The 26,087-nt window shown below is 48.4% G+C and overlaps 1 protein-coding gene across 10 annotated transcripts in view; it reads left to right on the top strand.

The window, feature by feature from the left end:
• The window catches only part of pknox2 (pbx/knotted 1 homeobox 2), a 786,965-nt gene that overhangs the window by 363,021 nt on the left and 397,857 nt on the right, over positions 1–26,087 (top strand). For 2 of the 10 annotated variants that reach the window (XM_072486737.1, XM_072486731.1), the window contains exon 2: positions 23,941–24,053. The exons of the other annotated variants lie outside the window; for them this stretch is intronic. The gene's annotated coding sequence lies outside the window, so the exon portion shown is untranslated. The remainder of the gene's footprint in view (positions 1–23,940; positions 24,054–26,087) is intronic. 10 annotated transcript variants of the gene reach the window in all.

Raw genomic sequence — 26,087 nt, 5'->3', positions numbered from 1 at the left:
TTAGCCCCTTTTACATTGTGACAGTATTTCCCAATGCTGGACATTCAAGTAGCTTCCCGTAACTGAAATTGTTCAGTGGATAAGTGTTTGGTTTTCTCCTGTATGCCCAACCTTGTCTTTGAACTCGGCAACAGGGACGGCACTGTGGCACAGTAGCTAGCACTGCTGTCTCACAGCACCAGGCACCCGGGTTCGATTCTGACCTCTGGTAACTGTGTGGACTTTGCACATTCTTCCCGTGTCTGCGTGGGTTTCCTCCGGGTGCTCCGGTTTCCTTCCACAGTCCAAAGATGTGTAGGTTAGGTTGATTGGCCATGTTAAATTGCCCCTAGGTGGGGTTCCGAGGATAGGGTGGAGGTGTGGGTTTAGGTAGGGTGCTCTTTCAGAGGGTTAGTGCAGACTCAATGGGCCGAATGGCCTCCTTCTGCACTGTAGGGGTTCTGACATTCTATGAACAGCCATGTGAGAGCATTGCAATATTGCAGCTCCGAGTTACTGTTGGCCCATGTCCCCATGCAGGAAAACTATTGTGGAAGTTTCTTGCGAGTTTAGTCAAGCATTTTACTTTCAAACAAATAACTTTTTCGGAAAAAAAGCGTAAGCTTGACCTATAATTTGGGACTGGTGTTTAGTTCATAAAAAATTATGCTTGCCCATTTAATTCCCCCCCCCATCCTCCCAGTTTTCTTCTTTCTCCTTCCTACTGAAAGTGCTACAAATGTTTAAAAAAAGACTATCTCCAGGGGTTGGAATACAAAGGAGAGCATGTGACGATTGTTAGAGCCTTGATCAGACCCCATCTGGAGTACTGTGTTCAGTTTTGGGCACACCCACCTCAGGAAGGATATATTGATCTTGAGCAAGTACAGTGCAAATTCAATAGAATGTTACGCAGGGTGGGGTGGGGGGAGGGGTTGGATGCTTATAAATTTATGAGGACAGGTTGCATAAGCAGCTTGTATTCCCTCACGTGTAGAGGAACAAGGGAACGCATGATTGAAGTGTTTTAAATGATTTGAGAGGGCAGCGGAACCAATAATTGAGGGGCTATAGAATTAGATGGGGAGAGCTCCCTCTGTGTGTCCGAACAGACGCGGGAATGTGGCGACTAGGGGCTTTTCGCAGCAACTTCACTGCAATGTTAATGTAAGCCTACTTGTGACAATAAACATTATTAAATTATTATAATTGGAAAGCATTTTTCCACACAAATGGCTGTAGAAATCTGGAATTCTCTTCTGGAGAAGCCTGAGTCAATTGGAGCTTTCAGTCTGAGAGTGATAGATGAGAATATCGAAGGATATGGTAGCAAAGGTAGGAAAATAGAGTTCGCATCCAGATCAACCAAGATCTAATAGAGTAGCAGAGTCGACTCAAGGAGCTGAATGGTTGTCATCTGTTCCTATGTTCTTACTCCTTCTCGGGCATGATCCCAGAAAGTGAATGTTGACAGACTCTCATATCTTGACAGGTATAGCCTGATCCAGCTCTTACTGCTACCCACGGCGCCAACTGACCCCAGGTTTCCTTCCTAGCAAGAGTCCTGAAGAGCTCTCGGAAGAAGGAACTCTATCTGATCTTCCCCTGTCAAATCCAAGTGTTGTCATGGTGCCCTTGAAGATGCCCAGCTGGGATTAGCTAATTCAACACGCAACATGAGTTGAATCTCAAGCTTTCTGGTTTATATGAGTCAACTCCCTTAGCTAACTGAGGGTCTCAATTCCTGTTGGCATAGCAAGCTTCCACTCATAGTCATCCTTTGTGCTCTAACACAAAAGTCACCTTTTAAAGAATTCATTATTGGAATATGAACATTGCTAGCAAGGCTGGCATTTAATGCTCGACCTAAATTGGCTTTGTGAGGGTGGCAGTCTGCTGAGTTTTTAACCCCTGCAATCACACATGGGTTCCAGGATTATGGCTCAGTAATGATGAAGAAGAGGTTCTAGATTAAATGTCCTGGTCAGGATGGTGTGCAACTCTTTCAAATGTTGTCTTGTCACCATTCCTCACTGTCATGCTGACCTTCCAGGTCAGGTAGCCTCATTATTATTGTGACTTCTATGTTACTAAGCTATGACAACTCAGAAATTAGATGTCAGGGGTTCTGTGTCCTGAACAGGTCCGCAAGTGCGTGGGTTCTGTGTGCTGCTCCCCTATTTATTATTTGATTTCTGCTCCTGCTAGAGGCCTGTGGAGACTGAGGCCTACATGTTCTAGGAAGAAGAAGGAGGGAATCATTCTGCCTGCATTTGAGGCTGAAAATCTGAACGCAGCCCATGTCCCAGTCCAGAGTTTACGATGCCATCAGTTCTACAAACTAGAGCACCGTGACTTCCGTCAACAGCACTCTTCCAGTGTGAAGTGTCCTGCCAACTTTCACCATTTGATGCTCCCTGGCATTTTGACATGACTTTGGATGCACACTCACTCGATGAGTTACTACTGAATTAGAACATAGAACTATACAGCACAGTACAGGCACTTTGGCCCACGATGTTGTGCCGAACTAGTCTGAAACGTAAGATCAAATCAACCTACTCCCAATCATTCTAGTGCACTCCATATGCCTATCCAATAACCGCTTGAAAGTTCCTAAAGTGTCCGACTCCACTACCATAGCTGGGAGTGCGTTCCACGCCCCAACCACTCTCTGAGTAAAGAGCCTACCTCTGACATCCCTCCTATATCTTCCACCATGAAGTTATGCCCCCTTGTAACAGCTACATCCACCCAAGGAAAAAGTCGCTGAACGTCCACTCTAGCTATCCCTCTCATCATCTTATATACCTCAATTAAGTCACCTCTCATCCTCCTTCGCTCCAATGAGAAAAGCCCTAGCTCCCTCAACCTTTCCTCATTGTAGCATGATGGTGATGTGTAGCAACATGTACATTTGCATGTCTGGCGCTATAGATAGTGATGGGAGAGGCTCCAACTTTCTCCCCATTTGTTGAGTAGTAATCTCTATAGTCTTACCACCTGCCACTGGAGTGTGTTGGAAGGATTTGGGCATTGATGGTCAACTTCTTTCACTGTGCCTTCCTTGGCCTATGGTGGGACTTGAACCCAGAGCTGCTGGCTCAGAGGCAGGGGCATTACCCACTGTGCCACAAACCTGCCGAATGTAGGGCAGTATTATGTTAATCATAACGAGATGGAGGCCAGAACCCTCCGGCCGTTTGTTGATGACGAGATTCTCTGGTCCCACTGGCAGAGCACCTCCACCCGCGGGCTTCCCGGCGGCAGGGGGGTGGCTTCAGTGGGAAATCCCATTGACAGCGGCGGGTGCAGAGAATTCCACTGCCAGTGAACAGCACACCGCTGAGAAACACGAGGCTGAGAGGTCAGAAAATCCCGCTCGGAGAGTTGCTTTGTGTCTTTAATAGCGTTGGTGGTAATAAGAGCCTAATTGGGGCTACATCTGCGTGGCCTAGTTTGATTTTTCTTTCCGCCCTCTTATTTCCAATTTCTTTTACTACTCTGTGGAATTAGGGTTTCCAGCTCTGCTTGAATCGTTCCCTCAAGGATTCGTTCCCTCAAGGATTCATCACATTGCCTTCAACCACTGATATGCCATCAATGAACACACGATGAGTGGTGAACGTAACCGAGGCTTTAATACACTAAACAGAAAGCCTCCTGGCCTCTGATCCCGAACTGGATCAGAGGTGGAGACCAGCCACCTTTATACATGAGCCCGAGGGGAGGAGCCACAGGCAGAGCCAGCATGGACAAGCCCAGGCTTGTAACAATACAACAGTACAATACAATACAATGGTTTATCACATTCACCCCCTGTTTAAAAAAAAAAGAGACCGGCAGGGGTGAAGTGGACGGTTTGAGTTATAGATCGAGTCTGTCGGGGGCTCTGACTTTCCGCTGCGACTGCCTCAGTCCCGGCTGTCGTGTGGACACTGGTGTCGGGTGAGGTGTCGAGGCCTGCGTGTCCGAGAGCGTGTCGTCTTCTACGTCTTGTAGTAGATGAGTAGCAATGGGGGGAGACGGTGTAGGGTCGGGGGTAGTGGTGACGGTCACTGGAGAACCTGAGGGTGCCAAATCCTGAAGGGAGACTGTGTCCTCCCGCCCGTCATGGTGTGCCACATAGGCAAATTGGGGGTTAGCATGGAGGAGAAGGACCTTTTCGACCAGTGGATCCGACTTATGGATCCTCGCATGCTTCCAGAGGAGGACGGGCCCTGGGACCGTCAGCCAGGATGGGAGCGAGACCCCTGAGGTGGACGTCCTGGGGAAAACAAACATCCTCACATGAGGGGTCACATTGGTGGCGGTACACAGGAGCGACCGGATGGAGTGAAGCACATCGGGCAGGACCTCCTGCCAGTGGGACACAGGGAGACTCCCAGACCTTAGGGCAAGGAGGATGGCCTTCCAGTCCGCCGCGTTTTCCCTCACCACCTGTCCATTACCCCGGGGGTTGTAGCTGGTCGTCCTGCTGGAGGCGATGCCGTTGCTGAGCAGGAACTGACTCAACTCGTCGCTCATGAAGGAGGAACCCCGATCGCTATGGATGTAGGTGGGGAACCCGAATAGGGTGAAAAGACTGTGCAGGGTCTTGATGACAGTGGCAGAGGTCATGTCAGGGCACGGGATGGCGAAAGGGAATCTGGAGTACTCGTCAATGATGTTGAGGAAGTACACGTTACGGTCAGTGGAGGGGAGGGGCCCTTTGAAGTCGATGCTGAGGCGCTCAAAGGGGCGAGAGGCCTTTACCAGGTGCCCTGTCTGTCTGATAGAAGTGCGGTTTGCACTCCGCGCAGACCTGGCAGTCCCTGGTCACGGTCCTGACCTCCACGATGGCAGGATGCGAGCCTTGATAAAGTGAAAAAACGGGTGACACCTGGGTGACGGAGGTCGTTGTGGAGGGCCCAAAGCCGGTCTACTTGTGCGCAGGCACATGTACCGCGGGATAGGGCATCTGGGGGCTCATTGAGCTTCCCAGGTCGATACAAGATATTGTAGTTGTAGGTGGAGAGTTCGATCCTCCACCTCGGGACCTTGTCGTTCTTGATCTTGCCCCGCTGTGTGTTATTAAACATGAAGGCAACCGACCGCTGGTCAGTGAGGAGAGTGAATCGCCTGCCGGCCAGGTAATGCCTCCAATGTCGCACAGCTTCAACGATAGCTTGGGCTTCCTGTTCGACGGAGGAGTGTCGAATCTCGGAGGTATGGAGGATACGGGAGAAGAAAGCCACGGGCCTGCCCGCCTGGTTGAGGGCAACGGAGAGGGCAAAGTTTGACACATTGCTCTCCACCTGGAATGAAATGGACTCGTCCACAGCGTGCATCGCGGCTTTGGCAATATCTGCCTTGATGCGGTTGAAGGCCAGGCGGGTCTGCCGTCAGGGGAAAAATGATGGATTTAATAAATGGATGGGCCTTGTCCACGTAATTGGGGACCCATCTCTTCAGGGGCTTGGGGCAGTGGGGGAGGGGGAGTTCCAGGAGGGGGCGCATGCGGTCGGGTCCTAGGACTCCGTTTTCCACAACGTAGCCAAGGATGGCTCGGCAGGTTGTGCGGAAAACGCGTTTTCCTTATTGAAGGTGAGGTTCAGGAGTTTAGTGGTGTGGAGGAAGTGCCGGAGGTTTTCGTCATGGTCCTGCTGGTCATGTCCGCAGATGGTGACATTATCTAAGGATGGGAATGTGGCCCACAGCCCGTACTGGTCAACCATTCGGTCCATTTCCCGTTGGAAGACCGAGACCCCATTGGTGATGTCGAAGGGGACCCTGAGGAAGTGGTAGAGGCGGCCATCTGCCTCGAAGGCAGTGTATTGGCGGTCCTCCGGGCGGATAGGGAGCTGGTGGTATGCGAATTTCAATGCAACTGTGTCGAAGACTCGATACTGTGCAATCTGATTGACCATGTCAGATATGCGGGGGAGGGGATACGCATCGAGCTGTGTGTACCGGTTGATGGTCTGACTGTAGTCGATGACCATCCGGTGCTTCTCCCCAGTCTTGACGACCACCACTTGGGCTCTCCAGGGGCTGTTACTAGCCTCAATGATCCCCTCTCATAGGAGTCGCTGGACCTCCGACCTGATAAAGGTCCTATCCCAGGCACTGTATCGTCCGCTCCTAGTAGCGACGGGCTTACAGTCTGGGGTGAGGTTAGTGAAGAGCGAGGGTGGGGTGACCTTAAGGGTCGCGAGGCTACAGACGGTGAGGGGGGGGCAGAGGTCCACCGAACTTTAAAGTAAGGCTCTGGAGGTGGCACTGGAAGTCAAGCCCCAGTAATAGAGCAGCGCAGAGATGGGGAAGGACGTAGAGTTTGAAATTAGTGTACTCTACGCGTTGTACAGTGAGGATCGTGATACAGTACCCCTGGATTTCTACTGCATATGATCCGGAAGCCAGGGAGATTTTCTGGGTCGGGGGGAAGATTGGGAGCGAGCAGCACCTGACCGTATCTGGATGTATGAAGCGGTCTGTGCTACTGGAGTCGAAAAGGCAGGCCGTCTCGTGCCCGTTGATCCGGACAGTCATCGTAGATTTAGTGAGGTGATGAGGCCGGGACTGGTCGAGCGTGATGGAGGCGAGCTTCGGAAGGTGATGGGTGGAAGGCCCCCTCCAGCGAGTTTGAGAGCTGCACTGTCTCTGGGATGCTGAGTGTACCACCTTCTAGCAATCGCTGGTGGATGTAGTTTGATTTCATGCCTGCGACATAAGCGTCCCTGACCAACAGCTCCCCGTGTTGGGTAGCCGATACCGCCTGGCAGTCTCAGTTCCGGCAGAGTACCCGCAAGGCACGCAGGAATTCTACTAGTGATTCCCCAGGGCGTTGTCGTTTCGTGGCGGGAAGGTGCCTAGCATACACCTCGTTCACAGACATAACATAGTGTCCCTTCAGCAGCATTATCGCCTCCGTATATGAGGGGGCATCCCTGATGAGAAGAAAGACTTTTGGGCTCACCCGTGCGTGAAGGATCTGCTTCTTTTGGATGTCGGTGAAGTGTTTGGTGAAGGATCCGAGGTACGATTCGAAGCAGCTTAGCCAGTGCTCGAATGTTGTAGTGGCGTCAGCGGCCTGTGGGTCCAGCTCCAAGCGATCAGGCTTGAGTGACAAATTCATATTAGATGTTTAGCGTATTAAATTGATATGCCATCAATAAACACACGACGAGTGGTGAACGTAACTGAGGCTTTAATACACTAACCAGAATGCCTCCTGGCCTCTGATCCCGAACTGGATTAGAGGCAGAGACCAGCCACCTTTATACATGAGCCTGAGGGGAGGAGTCACAGGCGGAGCCAGCAGGAACAATACAACAGTACAGTACAATACAGTGGTTTACCACAACCACCTGGTCCAATCAGATAACACTTCTTTTCCCAGCTCCATTATTTTTAGAGTTGACAAATGGAAGTGTCCAAAGAACGTTTAAAAAAAGACCCTTTTCTTAGTGCCCTATGGCTTTTCTACTGGGTTGCTCACGGCAACTAGTGGCTAGAACATTAATCTTTTTCACTCCTGGAAAGTGCTGGGTAATCCTGAGGATTGGGAACCCTACAGACAGATGCCGTGCATCAATTTTGATGGGAGGTGGAATAAGGTTGACGTTTCCAAGGCGCCAAGTGCAGGAACGGAGGGATATGATATCCCCACCATGTGTACCTCCATATTCAGCTCACCTCTGTGCAGTGGCAATTACCCACAGTCCTTTGCTAGGCTCTCTTGAACTGTTTAATTTTAATTTCAATTTAGCAGCCACAAAAATAAAATGAAACATTCTGTATTAAAAGTAAATGCTGATAACACAACTCTGCCAAACCTTAAAACTGAATCCCTGAAAGGCAAATCTCATTTGCAGTGTTTGTTTGTAATGGCGCAGTTTGAGGTAGTTTGAGAATCCTAAATGACTAATCGACCTTTTCATTAACCCCCCACTGACATCCTCAAACAGATTTTGTGAAGCAGAAAACTAAAATCTATGCATTACAATTGATGCATAATTAAACCCACCGCCTTTTAATCTCATGGGACCTGCATTCCTTTTTTTTAATATAGAACTCGAGCAGAAATGAGGCATTATGAGAAGATTTTAATGCTGTATATTAACATGAGAAAGATGATCAACTAAATCACATCAAGAATTACTTTCCATTTATGGTGGGCACACTGATTCTCTGAGACGAGCGTTTGCTGGGTAGGTTTCCTGTTTGTTACCCAGTAGCTGGTTTTCATCTGGCACCTTACACCAGGGTCTGTTTTTCCCCATTTTGCCTTCAGTCACTGGGCAGGAATAAATTCACCTCGCTGTGTAATGAGCAATAGTCTTTGAAGTAACGGATGAAATGGGGGGAAAGTACTAATTTAAAACTCTCGGCCCTTTCTTTAAAAAATAGCAAATGTTGCCTGCACCATGACCCACCAAACCAGGCCCAGACTTCCTGCTAAGCTGCTCTGTAATGTCATTAGTAGGGAGTTGATGATGGCAATCTGGGGCGATATGAACTCTGGGAAACACAATACTTTAAAGCTGTGCATCTGACAAATGTATTCATAGAATAGTAACCATAGAATCCCTACAGTATAGAAGGAGGCTATTCAGCCTGTCGTGTCCATCCAGCTCCCTAAAATAACATCTGACCTTGTCCCACTTGACTGCCCTTTCCAGTGTAGTTTTGCAGTTTTTCCTTTTTTTTCAGTTCCTTGTGCAATTCCCATTTGAAAGCCCGAATTGCATCTGCCTCCACAACACTTTCAGGATGTGGATTCCAAGTCCTAACCACCTGCTGTGTTTATAAAAAAAAAAAAATGAAGATCCCTGATGTTGTCATTGGTTCTTTTGCCAATCAACATATGCTGGTGCCCTCCGCTTCTTGACTCTTCCAGCAGAAGGAGTTGTTTCTCCCTAACGACTCTCTGCTCCTCACGATTTTGAACACTTCTGCCAATGTCCCCTCAATCTAGCCACGCAACTAAAGTTCTGCATCCTTGGAACCATTCTCGTAAATTTTTTCTTCACCCTCTCTAAAGCATTCACATCTTTCCTAAAGTGTGGTGCCCAGAATTGGAATGCTCCGGTTTAGGCTGAACCCAGGGTTTTATGAAAGTTCATCGTAACTTCCTTGCTTTCTTTAACTCTTTCTCTGTCCATAAAGCCCTTTTCACCATTTTCATAACTTTCCATGCCACCTTCAATTTGTGCAGGGTCTCTCAGTTCCAGAACCCGTTTTGGAAATGTGCCTCACTTTGTTTTTCCTACCAAGATCCATCACTTGATGCTTCCAAGTGTTTGTCCATTCCACTAGCCTGTCTTGAGGTCCATCACCATCCTTCTCAAAAGTTTGCAGTACTTCTGAGCTGTAAGTCATCCGCACATTATGAAATTGTGTCCTGCTCAACTAAGTTAGGCCATTAACATATGTAAGACCCCTGCGGGATCTCATTAGTTTCCTCTAGTCTGAGAAACAACCGTTGTCCACAACTCTGTTTGCTGCCACTTTGCCCAAATTTAAACCATACTTTATTCCATAGGCTTGCTAGCAGAATTGAAGCCCATCAGTTTGCTTCTTTTTTTTTTAAGATACCTTATGGTGGGAGAGCTTGTAGAGATGATTAACCGGAACAAAATTAACATTCACATGGCCAACTGTGGAGCAATTGGGGAAAGCCAGAGATTTGTTAACAGCAAATTGTGTTTCATTCACTTCGGAGTGTTTTGATGAGGTAAGAGATGGTTGATGAGGGCAATGTGGTTCTGATGGGAAGTACAAACCTGTTGGACTTTAACCTGGTGTTGTAAGACTTTGTACTGTGCTCACCCCAGTCCAACGCCGGCATCCCCACATCATAGCAAATAATGAACATCTCTCTCATCAATATGAACAAAAGATTCTTGTTTCAGAATCTCCATCACTGTTGCTGGGCAGCGTATCTTCACATTGACTGTTACGGTGTTTAATATTATTGAGCCACTTCAGGTAGAGTTGACACTTCAGGAAAAGCTTTAAGAGATAATGCCCCGCAATTCTTTGAGGAGGTAACTAAGTGTGTAGATGAAGGTAGAGCAGTTGATGCCGTATAGATGGATTTTAGTAAGGTGTTTGATAAGGTTCCCCATGGTAGGCTCATGAAGAATGTAAGGAGGTGTGGGATAGAGGGAAATTTGGCCAATTGGATAAGTAACTGGCTATCACATAGAAGACAGAGGGTGGTGGTGGATGGAAAATGTTCAGACTGGAGACTAGTTACCAGCGGTGTACCACAGGGATCACTGCTGGGTCCTCTGCTATTTGTGATATTTATCAGTGACTTGGAGAAGGGGGCTGAAGGGTGGGCCAGTAAATTTGCTGATGACACCAAGATTGGTGGAGTAGTGGATGAGGTGGAGAGCTGTTGTAGGCTGCAAAGAGACATTGATAGGATGCAGAGCTGGGCTGAAAAATGGCAGATGGAGTTTAACCCTGATAAGTGCGAGGTGATTCATTTCGGTAGAAAAAATCTGAATGCGGATTACAGGGTCAACGGCAGGGTTCTGAAGAATGTGGAGGAACAGAGAGATCTTGGGGTTCATGTCCACAGATCGCTGAAGGTTGCCACTCAAGTGGATAGAGCCGTGGAGAAGGCTTATAGTGTGTTACCGTTTATTAACAGGGGGCTCGAGTTTAAGAGCCGCGGGGTTATGCTGCAACTATACATGACCCTGGTGAGACCACATTTGGAGTATTGTGAGCAGTTCTGGTCACCTCATTATAGGAAGGATGTGGAAGTATTGGAAAGGGTGCAAAGGAGATTTACCAGGATGCTGCCTGGTTTGCAGGATAGGTCTTACGAGGAAAGGTTGAGGGAGCTAGGGCTTTTCTCATTGGAGCGAAGGAGGATGAGAGGCGACTTAATAGAGGTTTATAAGATGATGAGGGGGATAGATAGAGTGGACGCTCAGAGACTATTTTCTCGGGTGGATGTAGCTGTTACAAAGAGGCATAACTATAAGGTTCGGGGTGGGAGATATAGGAGGGATGTCCATTGTAGGTTCTTTACTCAGAGAGTGGTTAGGGTGTGGAATGGACTGCCTGCTGTGATAGTGGAGTCGGACACTTTAGGAACTTTCAAGCGGCTATTGGATAGACACATGAAGCACACCAGAATGACAGGGAGTGGGATAGCTTGATCTTGGTTTCGGACACTGCTCGGCACAACATCGAGGGCTGAAGGGCCTGTTGTGTGCTGTACTGTTCTATGTTCTATTTTCCGAGATCTCCCCTGTGCACCTCTAATTCTGGATTTTTGTGCATCCCCAATTTCTTTGCTCCACCATTGGTAGCCATGTTTCCAGTTGCCTAGGCCATAAATTCTGGAAATCCCTCCCTCCATCTCTCCTGCCCTCTTCCCCCTTTCAGGGACTTCTCAAAACGTACATCTTTGACTCGAGTTTCAGCCATCTGTTCTGATCGATCTTTCGATTTGGATTTTGTTTATTGTCACGTGTACCGAGGTACAGTGGAAAGTATTTTTCTGCAAGCAGCTCAACAGATCATTAAGTACATGAAAAGAAAAGGAAATAAAAGAAAATACATAATAGGGCAACACAAGGTACACAATGTAACTACATAACACCGGCACGGGTGAAGCATACAGGGGTGTATTGTTAATGAGGTCAGCCCATAAGAGGACCATTTAGGAGTCTGGTAGCAGTGGGGAAGAAACAGTTTTTCAGTCTGTTCGTGTTCTCAGACTTCTGTATCTCCTGCCCCGATGGAAGAGGTTGGAAGAGTGCATAAGCGGGTGGAAGGGGTCTTTGATTATGCTGTCTGCTTTCCCCAGGCAGCAGTAGGTGTAGATTGAGCCAGTGGATGGGAGGCAGGTTTGTGTGATGGACTGGGCGGTGTTCACGACTCTCTGAAGTTTCTTCCGGTCTTGGGCTGAGCAGTTGCCATACCAGGCTGTGATGCAGCCAGATAGGATGCTTTCTATGGTGCATCTATAAAAGTTGGTAAGAGTCAATGTGGACATGCCGAATTTCCTTAGTTTCCTGAGGAAGTATAGGCGCTGTTGTGCTGTCTTGGTGGTAGCGTCGATATGGATGGACCAGGACAGATTTTTGGAGATGTGTAACCCTAGGAAATTGAAACTGCTGACAGGGGTGTGTACAGTACTTTCCTTCCTGAAGTCAATGACCAGCTCTTTAGTTTTGCTGGCATTGAGGGATAGATTGTTGTCGCTGCACTACTCCACTAGGTTCTCAATTACCCTCCTGCATTCTGACTCGTCGCTATTCGAGATCCAGCCCACTATGGTTGTATCGTCAGCAAACCTGTCGATGGAGTTGGAACCAAATTTTGCCACGCAGTCGTGTGTGTACGGGGGGTATGGTAGGGGGCTAAGTACACAGCCTTGCGGGCCCCAGTATTGAAGACTGTTGTGGAGGATGTGTTGTTTATTCTTACTGATTGTGGTCTGTGGGTTAGAAAGTCGAGGATCCAGTTGCAGAGTGAGGAGCCAAGTCCTAGGCTTTGGAGCTTTGATACGAGCTTGGCTGGGATTATGGTGTTGAAGGCGGAGCTGTAGTCAATAAATAGGAGTCTGATGTAGGAGTCCTTGTTGTCGAAATGCTCTAGGGATGAGTATAGGGCCAGGGAGATGGTGTCTGCTGTGGACCGGTTGCGGCGGTATGCGAATTGCAGTGGATCAAGGCGTTCTGGGAGTATGGAGGTGATGCGCTTCATGACCAACCTCTCGAAGCACTTCATTACGACTGAGGTCAGGGCCACTGGATGGTAGTCATTGAGGCACATTGCCTGCCTGTATGATGATATCTTCTTGAAGCAGGTGGGGACCTCGGCGCGGAGTACGGCAGGTTAAAGATGTCCACGAACATATCTGTCAGCTGGTCCGCGCAGGCTCTGAGTGCATGACCAGGGATCCCGTCTGGACCCGCCCCATTCCGAGGGTTCACTTTCAGGAAAGCCGATCTGACTTCGGAAGCTGTGATGGTGGGTGTGAGTGTGTTATGGGCTGCTGGGGCACTCGACAGCGGATCGTTGGTTTCCTGCTCAAACCAAGCATAGAATACATTGCGTCCATCGGGGAGAACAAACAAAGAAAAATTACAGCACAGGAACAGGCCCTTCGGCCCTCCAAGCCTCTATCTAAAACTGTCGCCTATTTTCTAAGGATCTGTATCCCTCTGTTCCCTGCCCATTCATGTATCTGTCTAGATACCTCTTAAATGATGCTATCGTGCCCGATTCTACCACCTCTGCTGGCAATGAGTTCCAGGCACCCACCACCCTCTGCGTAAAGAACTTTCCAAGCATATCTCCCTTAAACTTTTCCCCGCACCTTGAACTCGTGACCCCTAATAATTGAGCCCCCCACTCTGGGGAAAAAGCTTCTTGCTATCCACCCGGTCTATACTTCTCATGATTTTGTAGACATCAATGAGGTCCCCCCCTCAATCTCCTGTCTTTCTAATGAAAATAATCCTAATCTACTCAACCTCTCTTCATAGCTAGCGCCCTCCATACCAGGCAACATCCTGGTGAACTTTCTCCAAAGCATCCACATCCTTTTGGTAATGTGGCGACCAGAACTGTACGCAGTATTTCAAATGTGGCCGAACCAAAGTCTTCTACAACTGTAACATGTGGGGTGCATTTCTGCTGCAGATACTGCTCGGCTTCGCTTTGTAACCCGATATGTTGTTTAGGCCTTGCCACAACCGCCGAGAGTCTGTAACGCTAGTCTGCGACTCTAGCTTGGTCTGATATTCTCTCTTGGCATCTCGGATGGCATTGCGGAGGTTGTACCTGGATTTCCTGTATAGGTCAGGTTCGCCTGACTTGAATGCTTCAGACCTGTCCTTCGGTCGGCAGTCATTCTCGCGATAAAGCCATAGTGTCCGGTTGGGGAACGTACGTACTGCTTTCTTTAGCATGCAGTCGCCCACACATTTGCTGATGAAGTCTGTGACGGTGGTGGCAAACTTATTTAAGTTGGTCACTGAGTTCTTAAATATGGACCAGTCCACTGTCTCTAAGCAGTCACGTAAGAGCTCTTCTGTCTCCTCGGACCAGCACTGCACAACCTTCTTAGCTGGATTCTCCCGCTTGAGTTTCTGCTTGTATACTGGGAGAAGGAACACCGTCTTATGGTCTGATTTCCCAAGTGTGGTCGGGGGATGGAACGGTAGGCGCCCTTGATTTTTGAGTAGCAGTGGTCAAGAGTGTTGTCGCCCCTGGTGGGACAGGAGATGTGCTGGTGGAATTTTGGCAGTACACTCTTGAGGTTGGCCTTGTTGAAGTTCCCGGCCACGATGAACAAGGCCTCCGGGTGTTCTGTTTCGTAGTTGTTTATAACTGTGTACAGTTCGTCCAGCGCCTGGGGTGGGATGTAGACCGCTGTGATAATGGCTGAAGTGAACACACGTGGAAGTCAGGATGGGCGGCACTTCACGGTCAGGTATTCCAGGTCCAGGGAGCAGTAGGTCGTCAGGGACGCCACACCCAAGCACCAGGATGAGTTGATGAGGAGGCAAACCCTCCACCCTTCGCTTTGCCTGATGACGCGGTGCGGTCTGCCCGATGAATTGAGAAGCCTTCAGGTTGTGTGGCACAGTCCGGTGAGACGGGGATGAGCCATGTCTCTGTGAAATAGAGCACACAGCAGTCTCTTACTTCCCTCTGAGAGGTAAGTCTAGCGTTAAGTTCATCCAGCTTGTTTTCGATTGCTTGGACGTTTGCCAGTATTATGCTGGGGAGAGGAGTCTTGAAACCGTGTTGCTAGTCTCACCTGCAGACCGCCGTGTTTCCCTCGCTTCCTCGGTCGGCGGCTGCAGCTGGATGGTCCCGGGATCCGAGGGGAGATGTCTGACCTTGTGGAAGGTAGGTGGTTGCGTCTGGCGGGCGTCGGGGCGCTGGTGGGGACCAGGGCGCTGGTTACGTTTCTGGGGTCGCGTCTGGCAGGGTCCCGGGCGCTGGTTGAGGTAATGGGGTTGCTGGGAGAGTCATGTTTGCGATACGGATGGGTCCCAGCATTCTGCGAGCACGGGGATACTTTGCGGCTCATTTGGGTCCTCGCGCGGGGTCTCTGCCATTTCGGGGGTTCTGGGTCACGGGCAGGGGCTTCCTAAGGCAGGTTGGGCTGGGTCCCGTTACTTGCTCTTTCTGTGGCTTGCTCTTTAGGGACATTCCTGGGAAGCTTCTTGAGGTTATTTTTTTAAACAACTTTAAAGGTACTATGCAAACAGAAGCTGTTGATGGGGCTACTGCACTGGAGTGTGGGTCATTTAATGCCAAAGGACAAATTTGTCATCCTGAGCTCTCTGTCAAGGCTGTGAACTGGGAGCCCCACCTCTCGATGTTTATCCCTGCTGGCTCAGTTATTTTGCTGTAGTCAAAGCAGAATGTTGGTATCCCTGTTTATTTTATTCTGTTGTACTGAGATCTCTTTTCTATGCATGTGTGTCGTGGAATTGTGGCTTGTCAATTCGATCTTAGTATTTTCATTGAGAAGCATTTGAGTCCAATGCTTTAAAATGACTGAACATTTATCATGGGCCATGGAGCTAGTGCATATTGTCACAGTTCACTACACCCGATGCAAAACTGCACATCTACTGTTGCTGGAATAATAATGGACAGGTCCTTGTGTTTCCGCTTACTATCGATAGGAGAGCTGACTAGATTCTGTTTGACATAAAGGCACCTTACAACATGCTGTGGTTTCTAATGGTGCAGATTCTCTCTCGCAGGAGAATGCATCGAATGTTCCAGTCCAGGTTACCTTGCTTACCTAGTGGTTTTGGAAGGTTCCTAGTAAGCATCATTGCTGTAAATTCATTTTTACTTTCCCAGCGGGAAGAGACAAGGTGAACACATCAACATTCGTGCTTCAGCACTCTGCAGCGTACTGCAAAACAATTTAGATTGCCTGTGATTCCTTAAGCAGCCAATTAACAGTGTTTTTTACTTGCAGCGGTAGAGATGCCATGGCGGCAAAGGCCCTGATAGGAGAGAGGCATTTAACATATCACCAGTGATTGATTTGAGTATCATTGGCAAAGTCCTGGCATGCCCATCTTCTTGGACAGAATGGAACAACACTGCAAAGTGGGGAGGAAAGACCCAAAGAGAGGGAAAGAATGAAACACTGACAAGAAGGTTCATAACTTTTTTTAAAGGTAGTCAGCTCTAGGAAGTGGACACAGGGACCTGAACTTGTAAAGTTTCAAGTTTAGGAGTTTAACCTCATGATGTGTTCAAATTTAATTTGATATCAGTCAATTAAACACTCACCTTTCCTCTTGATCCAACAGGGATTATCAACTTGCTGGTCACCCGCTCCTATCTTTCTGCAAACTGATCCATTCTTTCCTGTTTAATTGAAGTAATTATGGCATACACTAGGGGTAGAATATCCTGGAGTGGTAGTTGAGAATGCCTACACCATTGAGATAAGGGGTGAATTCTCTGCCGCCTGCCGTTGGTAGCGAGTTTCCTGATCTGGCGGAGAATCGTGCGTCGGTCTAAAAACCGGATCGCCATGTTTCGATGCTCCGGTCCCCCCATCGGCAGTAGCAGGGAAGATGCAAATGGGTCATTTTCCCCCAATCGCATCCGATTCACAGGCTGGAAGCCCGATTCTCCAGGCCCCTGTGATGCTCCAGGCCCCTCAGCTGGGATTCATACAGGTGTGAATTGGTGCTGGCATTTTCAAGCATGGCCCTGACACGGTAGACCCCGCGGTGGGCCAAGGGGATCACTTACCCTTTCCTAACATCTGCCTCAGACAAAGGTGTTTAAAGCAGCAACTGTTACAAGCAACAGAGGCTTCCTTGAAAGCCCAGTACACTTCAAAGAGCTTGAAATCCCTTCAATTTCACACAGCAATATATTGTACTAGCCAGTGATTGACCGTTTTATTACTCCAGAGGCAGCTGATTGGTGGATTGTTGATCTATCTTTTCCAACACTATTTAATTACCCTACTTTGATGCTAACTACAATGTTTATAAACACTCTTACTATGAGTGACAGATCCGCACTACATCAAAAGCAGCTAAGTGCTTTCACTTCCTCTTTTTAACAGGAAGCTGCTATTTTGAACGGGCAGGCCGATACCAGGATACCGGCATAATCCCACGAACTCTCCTCCATGCATAAATTTGCATGGTAAAGGAGAGGGAATCGCTCCTGGATGCCGCACCTAGCGGAGACCAGAAGCGATTCTTCTCCAGAACGGAGAATCCAGCCCTACATTTCATGTGTGTTTCATGTCCTTTGATTTTGGAACCAGGTAGTGGCAGTCATTAAATGATGGTGTACCGGAGGAGGCCACAATGCCCTTGCTGCGTCTCTGAGGGAACTTTCCAATCAGTTCCACACCCATATCTTGTCCTCAAGGCCGCGCAAATTTTTCTTTTTCAAATTTGGATTCAATTCTTCATCTGCAGTTTCTATTATATCTACTTGCATTACCCTTTCAGAGTCACTGTGTTAAAAGGTGACTTTGTAATTTTCCTGCTGAAAAAAAAAATCTCAAAGCTATGTCCGCTGAATACCAACCCTTCTGTGAGTAGAAATAATTTCTCCTCGTCTATTCTGTCAAAACCCTGATAATTGAAACATCTCCATTAAATCTCTCCTTAATATTCAGTGGTTGCCATTGACTGTGAAACGTCGGAAACCAACCGAGTTGCTATAACTGCTTCCAAATTTAAAGAAAACAAACTTGCATCTATGTAGCACTCAAAATGCAGCAGAAATCAAAAAAATTACTTCTTTCAGCACTGTCACAGAAAGACAGGGCAGACAATTTGCGTACAGAAACTTGAACAGCTGCTTTTCATGATATTAGTTTGGGGAGGAATAACCATTATTCTCTGAATGGTTCCATCTTTTACGACCTCAGGGCCTCCAAAGCACTTCACAGCTAATGAAATACTTTTGAAATGTGGTAACATAGGCATTATGGTAAATAATTGTTTGTTTGGTAGGGCAGAGCTGAGCATGACTGAAAGAAGAGACACGCTGTTGAAGCTTTTTGTCTTGTACTCATCAGGACAGATTGTAAGAATATCAGTAGTAAAGGGAACAACAATTTATACTGTATGAGAAGAGAATGGTGACTGGTTGGCAAGTGGACTCTGTTAGAAAAGCGATGTATGTGATAATGACCAGCATCCTGTTTTTGGTGATTGAGGGATACATATTGGTCATGTCATGGACAGGAAGGGGGTCAATTAAAAAAAAAAAAAAAAACCCCAAAACATTTTTTTTTTTTAAGAGTACCCAATTAAGGGGTAATTTAGCATGGCCAATTCACCTACCCTGCACATCTTTGGGTTATGGGAGTGAGACCCATGCAGACACGGGGAGAATTATCAAACTCCACACGAACGTTGACCCGGGGCCAGGATTGAACCTGGGTCCTCGGTGGTGTGAAGCAGCAGTGCTAACCACTGTGCCACCGTACTTTTCCCCAGGGGAGAGGGATCAATTACTAGGGGGCATAGGTTTAAGGTGCGAGGGGCAAAGTTTAGAGGAGATGTACGAGGCAAGTTTTTTACACAGGGTAGTGGGTGCCTGGAACTCGCTGCCGGAGGAGGTGGTGGAAGCAGGGACGATAGTGACATTTAAGGGACATCTTGACAAATACATGAATAGGATGGGAATCGAGCGATACGGACCCAGAAAGTGTAGAAGATTGTAGTTTAGTCGGGCAGCATGGTCGGCACGGGCTTGGAGGGCCGAAGGGCCTGTTCCTGTGCTGTACTTTTCTTTGTTCTTTGTTTGTTCTTTGAAAGGGGTCAGTTTAAACTGCCCTAATTTCCCCACTCCCGTCCATAAACAGAATGGTGTTTTTTTTCAAAATTCTGAATTCCCCCTCTATAAATGGTGTGGTATTTTCCCCAGCCGTTAGATTTGGAAATGTCCCACACCCTCTATGAATAACATGCACCCCCCACGGGAGGAGGGAGGGATGGGCTGTTTCCTGGACCAATTGAGGTTTCCAAAGGTGGAAGAGGGATTGGTGGCCCCGATTCGGCTGGAGGAGCTGATCAAAGGGATAGGAAGCATGCAGACGGGGAAGGCACCGGGACTGGACGGTTTCCCGGTCGAGTTCTATAAAAAATATATGGATCTGTTGGGCCCGCTGTTAGTTCGGACCTTTAATGAGGCAAGGGAAGGGGGGGGGCTTTACCCCCGACGATGTCCCGGGCACTGATCTCCTTGATCCTGAAGCGGGACAAGGATCCCCTACAATGTGGGTCTTACAGACCGATTTCCTTGCTAAATGTAGATGCCAAGGTGCTAGCGAAGGTCTTAGCCACGAGGATGGAGGATTGTGTGCCGCAGATCATCCATGAAGACCAGACGGGGTTTGTGAAGGGGAGACAGTTGAACGCGAATGTGCGGAGGCTTTTGAACGTTATCATGATGCCGGCGAGGGAGGGGGAGGAGGAGATAGTGGTGGCGATGGACGCTGAGAAAGCCTTCGATAGGGTAGAGTGGGGGTACCTGTGGGAGGTGCTGAAGAGGTTCAGGTTTGGGGAGGGGTTTGTCAGGTGGGTTAGGCTGTTGTATGAGGTCCCGATGGCGAGTGTGGCCACAAATAGGAGGAGGTCCGAGTACTTTCGGTTGCACCGAGGGACGAGACAGGGATGTCCCCTGTCCCCCCTGCTCTTCGCACTGGCGATTGAACCCCTGGCTATGGCACTGAGCGAGTCGAGGAACTGGAGGGGGTTGGTGCGGGGTGGCGAGGAGCATAGGGTGTCGCTTTATGCGGACAACCTGCTGCTGTATGTGGCGGACCCGGTGGGAGGAATGCCAGAGGTAATGAGGATCCTTAGGGAATTTGGGGACTTTTCGGGGTACAAGTTCAATATGGGGAAGAGCGAGCTGTTCGTAGTTCAGCTAGGGGACCAGGAGAGGGGGATTGGCGAGCTCCCACTAAAAAGGGCAGAAAGGAGCTTCAGATATTTGGGGGTCCAGGTGGCCAGGAGCTGGGGGGCCCTGCATAGGCTTAACTTTACAAGGCTGGTGGAGCAAATGGAGGAGGAGTTCAAGAGGTGGGACGCGTTGCCGCTGTCCTTGGCAGGTAGAGTGCAGTCAATCAAAATGATGGTGCTCCCAAGGTTTTTGTTCCTGTTCCAGTGCCTCCCCGTGTTTATCCCGAAGGTTTTTTTCAGGCGGGTTAACGGGAGTATAATGGGGCTTGTGTGGGCGCGAGGGACTCCGAGGGTGAGGAGGGTGTTCCTGGAGAGGAGTAGAGATAGGGGGGGGCTGGCGCTGCCCAACCTCTGTGGGTACAAGGCCGCCAATGCGACGATGGTGCGCAAGTGGGTGATGGAGGGGGAGGGGGCTGCATGGAAGAGGCTGGAGACGGCGTCCTGTGTGGGTACGAATCTGGGGGCGCTGGCAACGGTGCCGCTGCCGCTCCCTCCAAGGAGGTATACCACGGGCCCGGTGGTGGTGGCGGCCCTCAAAATTTGGGGGCAGTGGAGGCGGCATAGGGGGGAAGTTGGGGCCTCGGCGTGGACCCCATTACGGGGGGAACCTCCGGTTCGCCCCAGGAAGAACAGGTGGAGGGTTTTCGGGGTGGCACAGGGCAGGGATACGAAAGTTGGGGGACCTGTTTGTGGGCAGGAAGTTCGTGAGCTTGGGTGAGCTGGAGGAGAAGTACGGGCTCCCCCCGGGGAACACCTTCTGGTACTTACAGGTAAGGGCGTTTGCCAGACGGCAGGTGGTGGAATTCCCACGGCTACTGCCACACACAGTACAGGATAGGGTGCTCTCGGGTGGGTGGGTGGGAGTGGGGAAGATCTCGGAAACTTACCAGCTGATGCAGGAGGAGAAGGAGGCCTCGGTGGTGGAGTTGAAAGGTAAGTGGGAGGAGGAGTTGGGAGAGGAGATCGAAGAGGGGGACGTGGGCAGATGCCCTAGGGAGGGTGAATTCTTCCTCTTCGTGCGCGAGGCTCAGCCTCATACAGTTTAAGGTTGCTGCACAGGGCACACATGACCGGGACAAGGATGAGCCGGTTCTTTGGGGGTGAAGACAGGTGTGTTAGGTGCTCAGGGAGCCCAGCAAATCACACCCATATGTTCTGGGCATACCCAGCGCTGGAGGAATTTTGGAAGGGCGTAGCGAGGACGGTGTCGAGGGTGGTAGGATCCAGGGTCAAACCGGGCTGGGGGCTCACAATATTTGGGGTGGCAGAGGAGCCGGGAGTGCAGGAGGCGAAAGAGGCCGGAATTCTGGCCTTTGCGTCCCTGGTAGCCCGGCGAAGGATTCTCCTTCAGTGGAAAGATGCGAGGCCCCCAAGCGTGGAATCCTGGATCAGCGATATGGCAGGGTTCATTAAATTGGAGAGGGTGAAATTTGCCTTGAGAGGGTCGGTACAAGGGTTCTTTAGGCGGTGGCAACTGTTCTTAGACTTTCTGGCAGAATGATAGACATTGGTCAATGGCAGCAGCAGCTCGGGGGGGGGGTTACTTTATTTTTGTTTATGTTATTTACACTGGAGAGTCTGAGGGGGTGTATACACCTGTTGTGTTAAGTCGGGCTGTTAATGTTAATTTATTATTTATGTACAGGGGGGGAGGAGTTTGGGGGGTTGCTTTTTTAGATTGTGTTTTGTACTTAACCCTGTTGGGTTCTTTTTTCTTTCTCAATTTGTTTTTGATATTTTATGAAAACCTTTAATAAAAATTATTTTTTAAAAAAATGAATAACATGCACAGCAATCTCGAGGCAAGATGAAAATAAAAGGGTTGGTTTCGCTTCACACATGCGCACGCACACACACACGCACACACTTACATGTGTCTAGAATCCAGTCAACTGGAGTGTTCCTTCCGAGGGGAAGTTGACTGATTGTAGAATGCTGCGTCGTCCCTGAGCGACACTTCCACACCAGGAGAAGGCTGTAGGCAAAGTTAGTTGGGAGGCACAAGTTCAAGGAGTTGGCAGGTTTGATGAGGGTCAGAGTTCTTTTTTGCTGTCACAAGCTTGATGGTAGACAACAGAGGCTATTGCCTGGAGTTCTGTTCAAGTTGGAGTTCAGATCCACTGGACAATATAATGCAGCTTGGGGGAAGGTCATGTGACACACCTCCTCGATGTTGGACAAAGGATGGCTGGAATCTTGAGGTGTTTAATTGGAGTCAGGAATCGTTTGTTCCAGAAGACACTGGTTTGGGGTTTGTAAACTGAAGCTCTCTTGTCGAAATCATTATGTTAGAACTGCTCATGTTTCGGCCATTAGCACAATTATGGGAAATTAATACCTGAGATGAATATATATTTATATAGATAGATACAAATTTCTTCTTTTATGACTCGACTGTGACAACCAGGACACCAGAGAGAGCTCCCCTACTTCTTCAAATTGTGCCCTGGGCTCTTTCACATCCTACTTGGAGAGAAGATGGGGCCTTGGTTTAATGTTCAAACTGAAAGGTGGCATGCTCAACGTTGCAGCACTTCCTTATTCTGGAGTTTTAGGCTGTGGAGAGGAGCTTGATTCCATGATCTTCCAGCTCATACAGGTTCTACCACTGAGCCACATCTGACACCTGACGATGATTCTTAACTACCAGAGGAGGCAAGCAGAGCCTTGGTAATGTGCATTACCTCCTCCATGCAACACTGAAAAAGAAACCTACATTATGCTCACCAGTACCGCAATGGGGCTTGAACCCAGTGCTTTCTAACTCCGAAGTGAGAGTGTTCCTAGTTGAGCCAAGCTGAAACTTCAAGGACCAGCAAGCTGTAGACATGTGGTTCTGTTGCGGCCAGTAATGCAACAGCATTGTTGACCGAAAGCAATATTTGCTGCCCTGTCTTTCAGTAAATAAGTGGAGGTTCGTCGAATCAATTGATGTAAAGCTGATCTCTGTCCAGTCTTCAGTGTTCGCGATACTGTTCCGAGACCAATATGATGGCAGATCCAATTTCTAGGATTACCTGAAGTGGAAGCCAAAGGCTTTCAATAAGTCCCAATGAGAATGGTGTTTCGTATACCAGGGGAAAATATTTAAATTGAGGTCCTCTCTTAAGAACGACTAGAGGGCCAAAGCAGCATGCCAGCTGCAAAGTGCATGTTTGTAGCAGGCACTGAAAGTGGTACCGTATCTTTTTTTGTCTTCCTGCCCTTATTTTGCTTCCCCGAATTCTCCCTCTCCTCTTCTTGCCCTACCATCTTCTCTACCCCCCCCCCCCCCCACCTTATTCCTCAATCTCCACCTTGGGTTGCCAACCCTCCAGGATTGCTCTAGAGTCTCCAGGAATTGTAGATTAACCTCCAGCAGCCTGCTGCAAGCGACAACCGGGAGAAAACCATGGGCACAATCAACATTTTTGTTTTGTATTTTCTTTAAACAATTAACATTTATTATTTGTAAAATATTCAACCTTCTGTGGGGGAAATGGCTGTTTGACAAACTGTGAAGATTTGTCCAATTGGGTAACAATCATTTTATGTCCGTTCCAATTGGCCATGGCCAGGCAGCCCGCCTGGATGGTCAACCAATGGTGGGAATTTGTCGAGTGAGGTGGTTTGGTTTTGAGGTGCGAGGTCATGTGATGAAACCTCCAGGGTTGCACCCAACTGAAGTTGGGATCACAATCTGCACTCTCGTTACTTTCATATGCCTTCCCGCTAGCTCCTTGCCCCACGAGAGAGAAAATCTGCCGCCTTAGCAGAAAAACACTTGGCTCAGAATTTCTCACCTACCCTTTCTCCCCCAACTTGGTGTTGCCAGGACAAAGGCTGAGGAAAAGGAGCTCCGTTCCCGTCACCAGCTGACTTGTGCCTAACGCCCACTGTGTTTTGGAGCCAAACAGTCTGACCGAGCTGAACAGCTGACAGATGACATTAAAGGTGAAAGTGACTTTTTAAAAATACAAGTGAGATTCAGTTTAGAGAAACCTGGCCAAGAATTGTTCCTTTTGTTTTTTTTTTGCAGATGTGCTTTGGAGAACTTGCCAAGCCCATCAATAGTTGCAGCATTTTGATAGCGGAGCAAAGCCCAGTCAGTTGGTGCACGTCCAATGCTCTGTATTCTGTAGCATGCTGCTGGTGAGTTTAATCTGCAGCCGATACCCTCTGTGACTCTCTGATAACTGTTTCAAGCTGTTTGTTCAAGCAATTGGTGCAATGTGATTGTAGAGTCTTTGCACAACGGTGCTTGTTTTGGCCATGAGCCGGAGGTTTGTGGTAAGGTACAGATAAGCCCCACACTAGAGTACATTACCACCAATGGATTATAGACTTACTGTGGATCACATGGGCACTGGTGGCTGCCGTAGAAAATCATTTCATGTTGTTTGTCCCACCTCAGCGCAGGTTTTCTGGATTTGGTCACCTCCAGTGCGTCAGTGGAGCAGCTAGCTGGGATGTAGCTGTGGGTCCGGTCACTACACTTGCTGTCACTTAGCTCTTTTAGAGCTATGCTACCAATAAGTTCTGGGGGGAGGGGATGGGGCAGGGTGGAAATAACATTGAAGATTACATGGATTTGAAAGGTTTCAAATTCAAACAAATTTTCGCAGCATCTTTCCACCTCGCAACTGCTTTCAGTCATTTCAATGCTGTAGGCAGTAAGGACCACACTGCCAGAGCTGTAGTCATTTGATTGGCAAGTTAAAACCAAGCCCTTTATATGTTTTGGGTGGGGGTAAAAGATTCCCTGGAGCGATTCAAAGAAACCAGGAAATTCTTTCTGTCAACCGATATTTATCCTTTAAAATGATCCGATCAACGATTTCATTCAGATATGGGACATTGAAGGATTATTGGATCCTGGTCACCATTGCTAAAACTGCCATTATTCAATGAATATCCAGGAAGACAAAGATCACACTCTGCGTCTTTGCTCCATTGCAAGCCAGGGTCTTAAACCACCCTTCCTTGCCTCAACGACTATCACCTCAAATGACGTGCAGACATTCAACGCATTACCATCAGTGAATCCCCTACCATCAGCATCCTGGGAGATTACCATTTACCAGAAATACCGGACGAGCCATATAAATGATGTGGCTACAAGTTCAGATTTGAGGCTAGGAATTCTGCAGAGTAACTCATCTCCCAACTCTCCAAAGCTTGTCCCTGATGTACAAGGCACAAGTCAAGTGTGATTAAATACTCTGCCCTGGACTGGATAGGTGTGGCACAAGATGCTCAACACCATCCAGGACAAAGCGGACCACTTGATTGGCATCCCATCCACTGTCTTAAACATTCACACTCTCCACAACTGGCATATTGTGATAGCAGGGTGCACCATCTACAAGATGCACTGCAGCAACTTGGCCAGGGCTCCTTCAATGGCACCTTTGAAACCTTTACTACCTAGAAAGTCAAAGGCAACAGGCACATGGGAACACAGCACCTGCAAGCTGCGCACCATTCTGACTTGGAAATACGTCACCGTTCCTTCATTGTCAGAGTCAAACTCTGGATCTCCCTTCCTAACAGCACTGTGGGTGCACTTAGACCAGATGAAGGGCAGCAATTTAAGAAGGAGGCTCAGTACTACTTTCTGGAGAGGTGTGCAACAAATTCTGGCCTTGCCAGAGAGAGACTGCCACCTCACTACTTCTCAAAAAAAATCTTTTTAACGCCTTGTCCTTCCAAACTATTTACCATCACCTTTTCCTCTCCAGAATTCTTGGATATTCTGTCACTTCTCAAATCTGTGCCCATCTTTCTCAGAACTTTATGTTTGAATCACTCCAGTCAGGTTTCTGCCCTATCACAGCACCAAAATGCCTCTTACCAAAGACATCCTACTTAACTGTGACAAAGGTCAAATAACCCTTCTTGTTCTTCATCTCTTTGACACACAGTTGACAATGAAATTCTGCTCCAGCGCCTCTCCATCCAGCTGGCCAACAGTGGAAATATAGTTGCCGCCTTCTGTTGTTACCTATTCAGTAGTAGCTAGCAGATCACCTGTAATGGCTTATTTTTCTACTTTTGCACTGTTACCTCTGGTGTCCCCCTGAGGATCTATCTTTGGCTCCCTCCCATATCTCATCTACGTGTTTCCCAAGGCGGCGACATCTGAAAACACAGCATCAGTTTCCACAAATAAGCTGGGAATGCCAT

This window comes from Scyliorhinus torazame, chromosome 21 (assembly GCF_047496885.1).
Source record: "Scyliorhinus torazame isolate Kashiwa2021f chromosome 21, sScyTor2.1, whole genome shotgun sequence".
NCBI lineage: Eukaryota > Metazoa > Chordata > Chondrichthyes > Carcharhiniformes > Scyliorhinidae > Scyliorhinus > Scyliorhinus torazame.
This window is presented reverse-complemented; position numbering and strand designations above follow the sequence as displayed.